The sequence below is a fragment of the Apteryx mantelli genome, chromosome 8 (assembly GCF_036417845.1).
Source record: "Apteryx mantelli isolate bAptMan1 chromosome 8, bAptMan1.hap1, whole genome shotgun sequence".
In the NCBI taxonomy this organism is placed as follows: domain Eukaryota; kingdom Metazoa; phylum Chordata; class Aves; order Apterygiformes; family Apterygidae; genus Apteryx; species Apteryx mantelli.
The window spans coordinates 13,003,740-13,011,726 of NC_089985.1; the positions used below are offsets into that span (position 1 = coordinate 13,003,740).

Here is a 7,987-nt window from a genome sequence, read left to right on the forward strand (position 1 = left end):
GTGGCCAATTTGATCAAAGTTTAGCATCAACATGCCTTTGAAGATACCAGCGAGAGAAGCGGACGTTAGTTACAATTAATTTCATTTTATTTGAACTAGCTAAATATAGATGTCTTATCTAAGATAATTGTCCTGGCTCTCTCTGCAGTAAGTGGAGAGAAATCAGCACATGCAGGAGACAGTGCATCCCATTCTGGATAGATGTGGTAAAGATCCAAGCAGCAGCAAAGCCCTTCTGAAAGCTCCATTCAGATGTGCCTCTTTACAGTTACTTGAACTGATTTGTAAGTGCGTTACGTGTGATTGTTCCGCTCTCCCTAAACTCTGTCAGTGTCCCATGAATGTAAAATCCTGGTGCAAAAACTGTCCCTTCCAAATCTGTACCAGAGATTCCCAAACAGTGGTGCACATGCCACAGATGTGGTACTGAGCCTCTCCAAAGTGGTATGCAACACTTTCTGTGCAGCCTCTTCTGCACACATGCAGCCTGACACTTCTGGGAACAGCTTCGGCTCCTGCTGCCACTGCTGCAGGGGCAGTACTCCAGCGTGGAAATCCTCCCATGCTCCTCTACTAGCAGAATAACAAACATGCAACACTGTCAACTGCAGAAGGTCAAAAATCACAGATCTAGCTTCAAAATCTTTGTCTGGAAGATTTTACTGTGTATGTATGCACACAGCTAACAGTTTTACAGACGTACATGCATACACGTGGAATATGCACAGCTCGTATTAGCCGAGGAGACCTGTGGTCCTTGAAATGTGTGTGGCTTGCCAGCGTTTCATGTGGCATCAGCTGCAGTGGAAGAGGGACCACTGTGTAATCTGTATCCCAAGCCGCAGGAAGAAATGAGCCAGCAGGGTTTGCCAAGGTAAATGTTGCCATATCAGCACTGCTTGCCAGCAGCTGCATGCCAAGCCTGACTACATCCCAGCACTCCATGGCCATATCCCCTGGGTGACACCTGGCATGTCGCACCTGTAAAACCCACTCAGAGTTGCCCTAGCCTCTGTGAAATATGTTGCCTGTATCTTATGCATCTCAGTCATGTGAGGACTTTAGGATGTGGTACCTAGGGTCAGCTAAGATGACCTTATGACCCCGTGACTCTCTTCTCCCTGGCCTGCAAGTAGTCACAGGCCCACGAAGCATGAGATGCTTCTCACCTAACTCGATCTTCTAAGAGTCAGTTATCTGAGGTTAAGGTAGTTGTCAAGACTTCCCGTTATAGTCACTGGGGAGAGATCTGCACCTCCCAGAAAGCTCCTCACCTCCTGAGATGGTTATCCAAGATATTCAACTGTGGAAGGTGCCTACACGACTGTCTTAGCTTCAGACAATTCATCCTCGGATGTTTAAGTGAGGTGAGATGAATTCCAGCTCCAGCGTATGGGAGTCCATGGACTCCACTGTGAGCCCAATCTTCAGATCCTGCAAGTATGATCTTGTTCCCACAGATACAGAGCCTGGATCTGCAGCGCCAAGTGTAAAAACCTTACTTACAACTCTAAAAGTCTCCACTGAGGGCCAAAGTGAAGATTGTCTGAAATTCTCCCATCCTGGGCCTTTTGGCATGTTCCTTTCAGAACCACCCCTAATCTGGGTACCCTTGGCAAACTCTTAAAAATCCAACCCCTAAAATAAAGACTCCAGGAGTTACCTGTGACTCCTGCCACTGCACCAACTTCAGAGTAACAGCAAGTCAACAACCCCCCATCAACAATATCTCCACTGGGATCCAGCAGCTGAGATTCTGGAGCAGTGAGATGAGTCATCAAGAGGAACTAAATGATTTAGTAAATCCTTAATGTTCCCAGAAAAACCCTATTTGGGCTGCCTTGATTTGGTGACAGAGGCAGCCATGACCAGTTAGGAAAGTCAAAACATAGGCCACTGAAGAGGATCTTGTTTGGATAGTGTCTGTAGACCCATCCTCTGCTATTTGACTTGCTCCCTACCTTGTGATTAGGCCACATACCCTCCCTACATGTGTAGGTGCCCAGACAGAGGGACCCTGAGTTAAATAAGCACTTCTTCAGCCTCTGCTCAGTTGTTTCTCTGCACAGGTAGGATTCAGACCCTGTCTTTCTGTTCTTCATTGACCTTGCAGGTCTGCAGATTGATGTCTGATAGTGCCTTCAGTTTGCACCATACGGTAATTCTGATTTCAACAGGCAGAGCAAACCCTGCCTTTGTCTGCTGTAGCTGAGATCAGTAACTAATGTTCCCTTCTTCTGTGCTCTTTCAGGACAGGCAGCTTTGTCCTGTCTCCCCCAGCAGACTGCATTCTCTACACCAAGGAGAGAAATACTGGCTCACAAAAGATGTCTTAGCACACCATTGCTGTGATCTGAACCAGCCATGCAACAGCCAGGACAGCTGCACCTTTTCAACAGAAAGGATTTTAGGAACTCAGTGGACTCCTTTCCTTGGTTGCCTTCTCAGGTAGACAGATCTACTTACAGTCAGGCTCATGTGCCCTCCAGCATCTCAGCATCAGAGCATATTGTAGTATTCAGTACGCTGATCCTCTCCACCCCCTCGTCAGGTAGGGAAGGACTAGTTAGCTTCATTGCATATATGGGACAATCAAAAAGCAGAGTTAGATTCATCTCATTTTACCTCAGCTGTTTAGTCTAAGCTGGTTTTACAACTGCTTTATAATCAGGAGAGCAAGGCTGGTGCCTCTGCAAGGCCTTTCAGTCCATCCAGTACTACAGGACAAATCTGGCACTAGGAAGACCGTGTCTCTCTCTGACTAGTGAGTCAGTCTTCAGCTGGGACCAGATACCTAAGGTTAGTGAGTTGAATCTCACCTTCGGGGAGAGAGGCCTTAGGGAGTTTCATACATCAGAACAGGGAACAGAACCCAGTTCCCCTTAGTCACAGCTGTGTGCTCATACGGCTGAGCCTTTCCCTCTCTTATTTGTGTAAACAGAGGGGGGTTGGGTTTCCAGCATGGTAAACAAAGATTTAACTACTTTCTCTCTCCTCCCAAATAACTTTCCCTGAAATGAAAATGGTAAACAGAGCTCTGACTCTCAAGAAATCTTTTTGATTTTGTATTGTTTCTGTAACCGATCCTCTGCTAGAAAACAAGCAACTCAATTTTCTGCTAAAAATCAACCCAAGGGAATGCCTTAACAGTAACACTACAAGCAGTCTCATACCCTTCTCTGCTAGCTCCTGTGGCAGGAGAGTGGATGCCCACCCATGGATGGGTTTATAATCCTGTTTTCACATTGGCACTGTGCAATGAGGAAGTACAGGGACAGCTGGGACACCTGGCTATACGCAGAATGTGGTGTAGAGCACTTCACTCCCCTCCAGCTTCATGCCTGGTTTATCAGACAGGAGTGGACTGTGGCTAGTCAGCAGCATCTAGCAACAGGGATCAGGAGCCAGAAAGAAGCTGTGGCTTCGTGCTGGGCATGTGAGAGTTGTTAATATCATGGCTGGAGAAGAGAGAAATGCTTGACATAGAAAGCAGGGAACTTGACAGTTTAGAGTATTTTCATCCTCAAACTCTCCATCATGAGACCAGCTTTCACATAATGACATTTTAGCAAATGATACTTTTGTATTTGTAGTTAACATCCCTTAAGGCTTAGCTGCACCATGAAGGCTAGAAAGCTGTTCTTGTAAAATGGAAGTTATTACATAATCAGAGGGTGTAGAAGTGGGTCTAACTTGCTGTGTAGAGAACAGGTGAGGAAGATGCAAATGGTGTCCTCTCCCTCTGTCCTATAACGAGTGTTCACAAATACACAGATGACATTGCTGTTACCTGAATTTTCAGTGTATGGGAGCACAGCACCAGAAATCAAAAATCAGGACAAAGGCAAGGAGTAAGGAGGAGGCAGAGTCATAGAAAGGAGAAAAACAGGGATTGTGCTACTCCTTCTGAATGAGGAATAGCAAGAAACTTGCTCCCTATCACATAGGCTAGGAATATGTGTTGAGACTGTGCTTTCTCAGGTCTTTACTCAAGTTCAGGCCTGAAAACACAAACCAGCCTACAGCATTTCCATTCGTAGGTCCCAAAGGGTTTGCAGTGCAGAGAGGAACACATGCTAATCCCTACTGTAGAAGAGGAAACAATGGCCCAGATCATCATATCACTGAGTAGCCAAGTTGGGATCACGCCTGAATCAATCCTGTCTCTGGACAAAGCTGCCACTTCCTTGTACGCCGCCTGCGAGTACAACGGGTCAATTTTTTCACAAGCTGTTCTGGGACTTGGTCTCCTTTGGCATGCCATGTTCCTTTCCTTCACAAGGGATCTGAGAATGACAGAGAGCAGCCAGTCCTCTGCCGGGGCCTCACTGCTGCTCGAGGCAGAGCAGGGCTGCAAGGAGAGTGTCTTGGTGTGGTAGGACGAGAGTTTCAGCCAGGAGAGCTGAGGTGAAAAGCCAGCACAAATCCATATGAGACACTCTTGCAGCTCAAGACATCCATCAGCTAATCCTCCCTTTGGCAGTCTCCCACTTACCCATTCCATCAAAGGAGCTTGGATTACAGCGGCTGCTGTCTTAATGAGTGAGACTCCAAAGGAAGCTGATTTCTCTAGGACAAAAATAAAGTACTTTGCACTCTCTGGGTCACCTTGCCTTTTAGGAGAACCAGGTGTTTAACAAACTGTTAGTGAGCCTTAGCAGAAAGGCAGGTACTAACCCCAGGGGACTGTGCACACAGAGAAATCGGGGCTGACAGAAGCTCAGTACCATGCCCCGTGTCACAACGCAATCCCAGATCAGAACTGGGTACAGAATCTGCATCTCCCAGTTTTTTGGGCAGATTGTGAGGCCAAGGCCCTGGCCATTTGCTGTCATTAAAGACCTAGTGGTGTTCTTTGGCAGAGGGAAGGTGTTAACTCTCATTTCCTGGCCACACTGCAATTTGGCTGACAATATTCTTTCTTATGTTCCTGCCCTACCCCACCTACCAGTTTTGACTACATAGCCTGTTTGCTGATTCCCCAAATCACTTGTTGGTGTTAGCTGCAGAATGGGCCCTCTTTCACCTTAGACATCACTGCATTGCATAAATACAGGATCTCAGGTTGTAAGATTATCTACCGTGGGGCTCCCTGTTGTGGAGAAGCACATTTGCAAGAGGTGTTATGGATTTCCCCCCTTCCTTTCCAACCATTGGAAGTGTAGCTGCCTCAAGAAGGGTGGTGGAGTAGGGTGGTCTCATGCTATTGCAAAGCTGAAGTACTTAGAGAGGGTTTTCCAGTTCCTAAGTTCCTGTTGCTGCTATTTCTCCCATAACTATTGGAACAAACTGCCCGTGCCCCTCTAATCAAAGAAATGTGAAGTTAGCGAGAGGCCCCAAATACATTTCCTGGCAATGAGACAAAAGTAAGTCTACTGAGAAGTTTATGCAAAGAGAATATTTCCAGTATATACAGTTCTGTCTTGTACTCAGATGCCCATACCAAAGCAATTACTGTAAGGGAGATGCCGACTGGCTGGAAGAACCTGTTCATTCTGGGTCTGTAATGGAGTCCGTGAGGAGCTCAGCTTCCTGGTGTGGAAGAAGGTAAGTGTGTGTGAGGAAGGGAGGCTGGGACATGTTTATTTGGGAGGGTAACCTTTCTGGGCTGGGAGCCTACATTTTAATTTATTTGGTGGTCCAGGGAAATTCATCACATCACATTTCTCCAGCTCCTATTTCCACTGAGGCAATTACATCACCCTGGAGTCTTAGCTAGCTAACAGGGATGCAGCTGTATAAAGCGCAGGCTGGCCGTTTCATGATGGCAACGATGCGGTTTGTCCCTGCGACAAAGTTGCACAGGAGAGGTAGAAGTGTGGGTCCAGCCAGGGAAATGCAGATCCAAGGCCAGCTCTGAACTTTGAGCCAGCTCATGGCTATTTTTTTCCATGTCTGCCTTTACCCCTCCCTTGAGCTCCTCACATCAAATCCAGAGACACATGTGGTCTCTATGTTCTTGTAAGCGCAGGGGCTGCTCTTTCTGGGTTCCCAGCAGAAATGCCCAGGGCAGGTACCAGGGCTTTCCGAGTGATAACTCCAGTGGTTTGAGAAGCATTTTGATGGTCTGGAGTTGCAGGGCCTTTCAGCTACTTGGCAGCATTGTGTTTTGGAAAACAAGGATGAGGGGCCAAGGCCTGCAGGAGTTGGGGCAAAGACTGGAGCAGAGGATTGTGGCAAACTAAACTGCTGAGAGCAGAGGGAGGTAGAATGGAAGAGTCCTGGAGAGTAGGATTTCCAGGCTGGAGAATCAGTGGCTCTGGGGTGGGAGACACCGGCACCCAGCATAGCTGTGAGCACAGTTGCTTCTCCGCTCTGCCTTTTGACTGGTATAGCTACATGTGGCAACAGTTCCTGAGCATTCCCTGCTTGTGCCCCTGCTCACATACTTACTGTTTGGTGTCATCCCAAACACTAGCAGGAATACAGGAGAAAACTCAATGCCTGCTGGGTCGGAGCCCTTGCTATGGAGTGCCTGTTCCTAGACTCTCAATATGCAAAGGGATGTTGGGATATTTACTCATGAAATCTCACAGCACCTCTGAGAAGCGTCTGCGTACATTACCCCTGTTTTACTCACAGCGGTGCTAAAACAGTGAGGGGAATCACCTTACACAGCCAGAGAGCTAGGCAGTGTCAAAGCCAGAAAGAAAACTGGAGGCTGCCTGGTACTCACTGCGTTCCCCTCCAGACCCTGCTGTCTCCTCTGGGTAATGCTGAGTCTGCTTCTGAACCCCATGTCTCTTGTTTCTAGCCTATCTTTACACCAAAATCTTTATAGCAGTTTAAAACTGACATAATTGATTTTGATAAAATACATCTCTAAGCTCTTGCAGGCAGGGATTCTGGTTTCAAAAGCTGAACTGTTCCTCCTGCAACACAATACAACCATGCTCTCAGAGAGTTAATAAATCCATGCGTGCCCTTTAAAAGAGGAATCAGGAGGATTTTTTAGACATTTTTAGGCAAAGGTTCTTTTTTTTTTTCATACAGCCTCCTTGGTAACCAGTTAAAACAAATTCCTCCAGACTGTAAACTAGAGATAATGGAGTTCGCCTTTAATCTCTGTCCACTGCAGATCAAGTTACCTCTTAGAAATTACTTATCCTGGCCAAGCAAATGAATTGGAATTGATGTTCTTAATTGTTTTCTAAATTGCTGTTCCCCACTCCCTTCCTCCCCTTCTCTCCACACAGCTGTTTTGCATCAGAGTCTAGTCTAATGGGTACTGTCACTCACACGAGGGGGTGAAGTCATGTGGTCATAAAAGAGAAGGATTGGGGGAAGAGAGGGAAATACCACCCAGTGCATTATCTGGCTGTGGCACACACAAATTGAATAGAAATAATTCCTCCTAGGGGGCTAGTCCCAACAATGGACACAATTCTGTCTTGGGCTAGAAAGATGCGGAGACTTACTCCTTTCTCTGATACTTGTTTCTCCCTTACAGAGAAGGAAGATGATTAAAGCACTAGTTTGGGTCAGAGGAAACCTGAGTTGAAGCTGCTGACTCTGCTGCAACCTCCTTTGTCTGCTTTTGGGCAAGTTGCTTTGTTTATGCCTTAGTGCCTTTATTTGTAATACATAAATAACACAGTTCCCCTTCTTTGTCCTCAGAGCAACTATGGTCTTTCATTAGCTGTGTCTTATGGCCTGCTCTCCATCTCTAAAATGTGCTTCAGCACTCCCTGCATTTACACATATGAGTCTCCAGCTTACTTAGAACTTGAGTTGCAGAGCCTTTGGGCTCTGGGGGCATCAGGCCAGGACTTAGCATCAGAGTCCTGGCCTTCCATGTCCTCTAAAATGGAGACAGATCTCAAGTCTTAGGCAGGAGCCATCTCCTAAGGATATTTTGGTCATATAAAAAACATTCCTGCATGTCGAATGTGCGTAAACAATTTCACCAACCTCCCTGCCCTACCACTGTGTTCCCTCCCACCCTATAAATGGCCTGTAATTCTGGTTTTGCTGCCAGCAGTTTTCC

General features: G+C 46.7%; 1 protein-coding gene across 1 annotated transcript in view; it reads left to right on the forward strand.

Moving 5' to 3' along the window:
* The window catches only part of NTMT2 (N-terminal Xaa-Pro-Lys N-methyltransferase 2), a 46,630-nt gene extending 39,099 nt beyond the window's left edge, over positions 1–7,531 (forward strand). Inside the window, exons 8-9 of the transcript XR_010884832.1 lie at positions 5,434–5,547; positions 7,451–7,531. The gene's annotated coding sequence lies outside the window, so the exon portion shown is untranslated. The remainder of the gene's footprint in view (positions 1–5,433; positions 5,548–7,450) is intronic.
* The last annotated feature ends 456 nt before the right edge of the window (positions 7,532–7,987 follow it).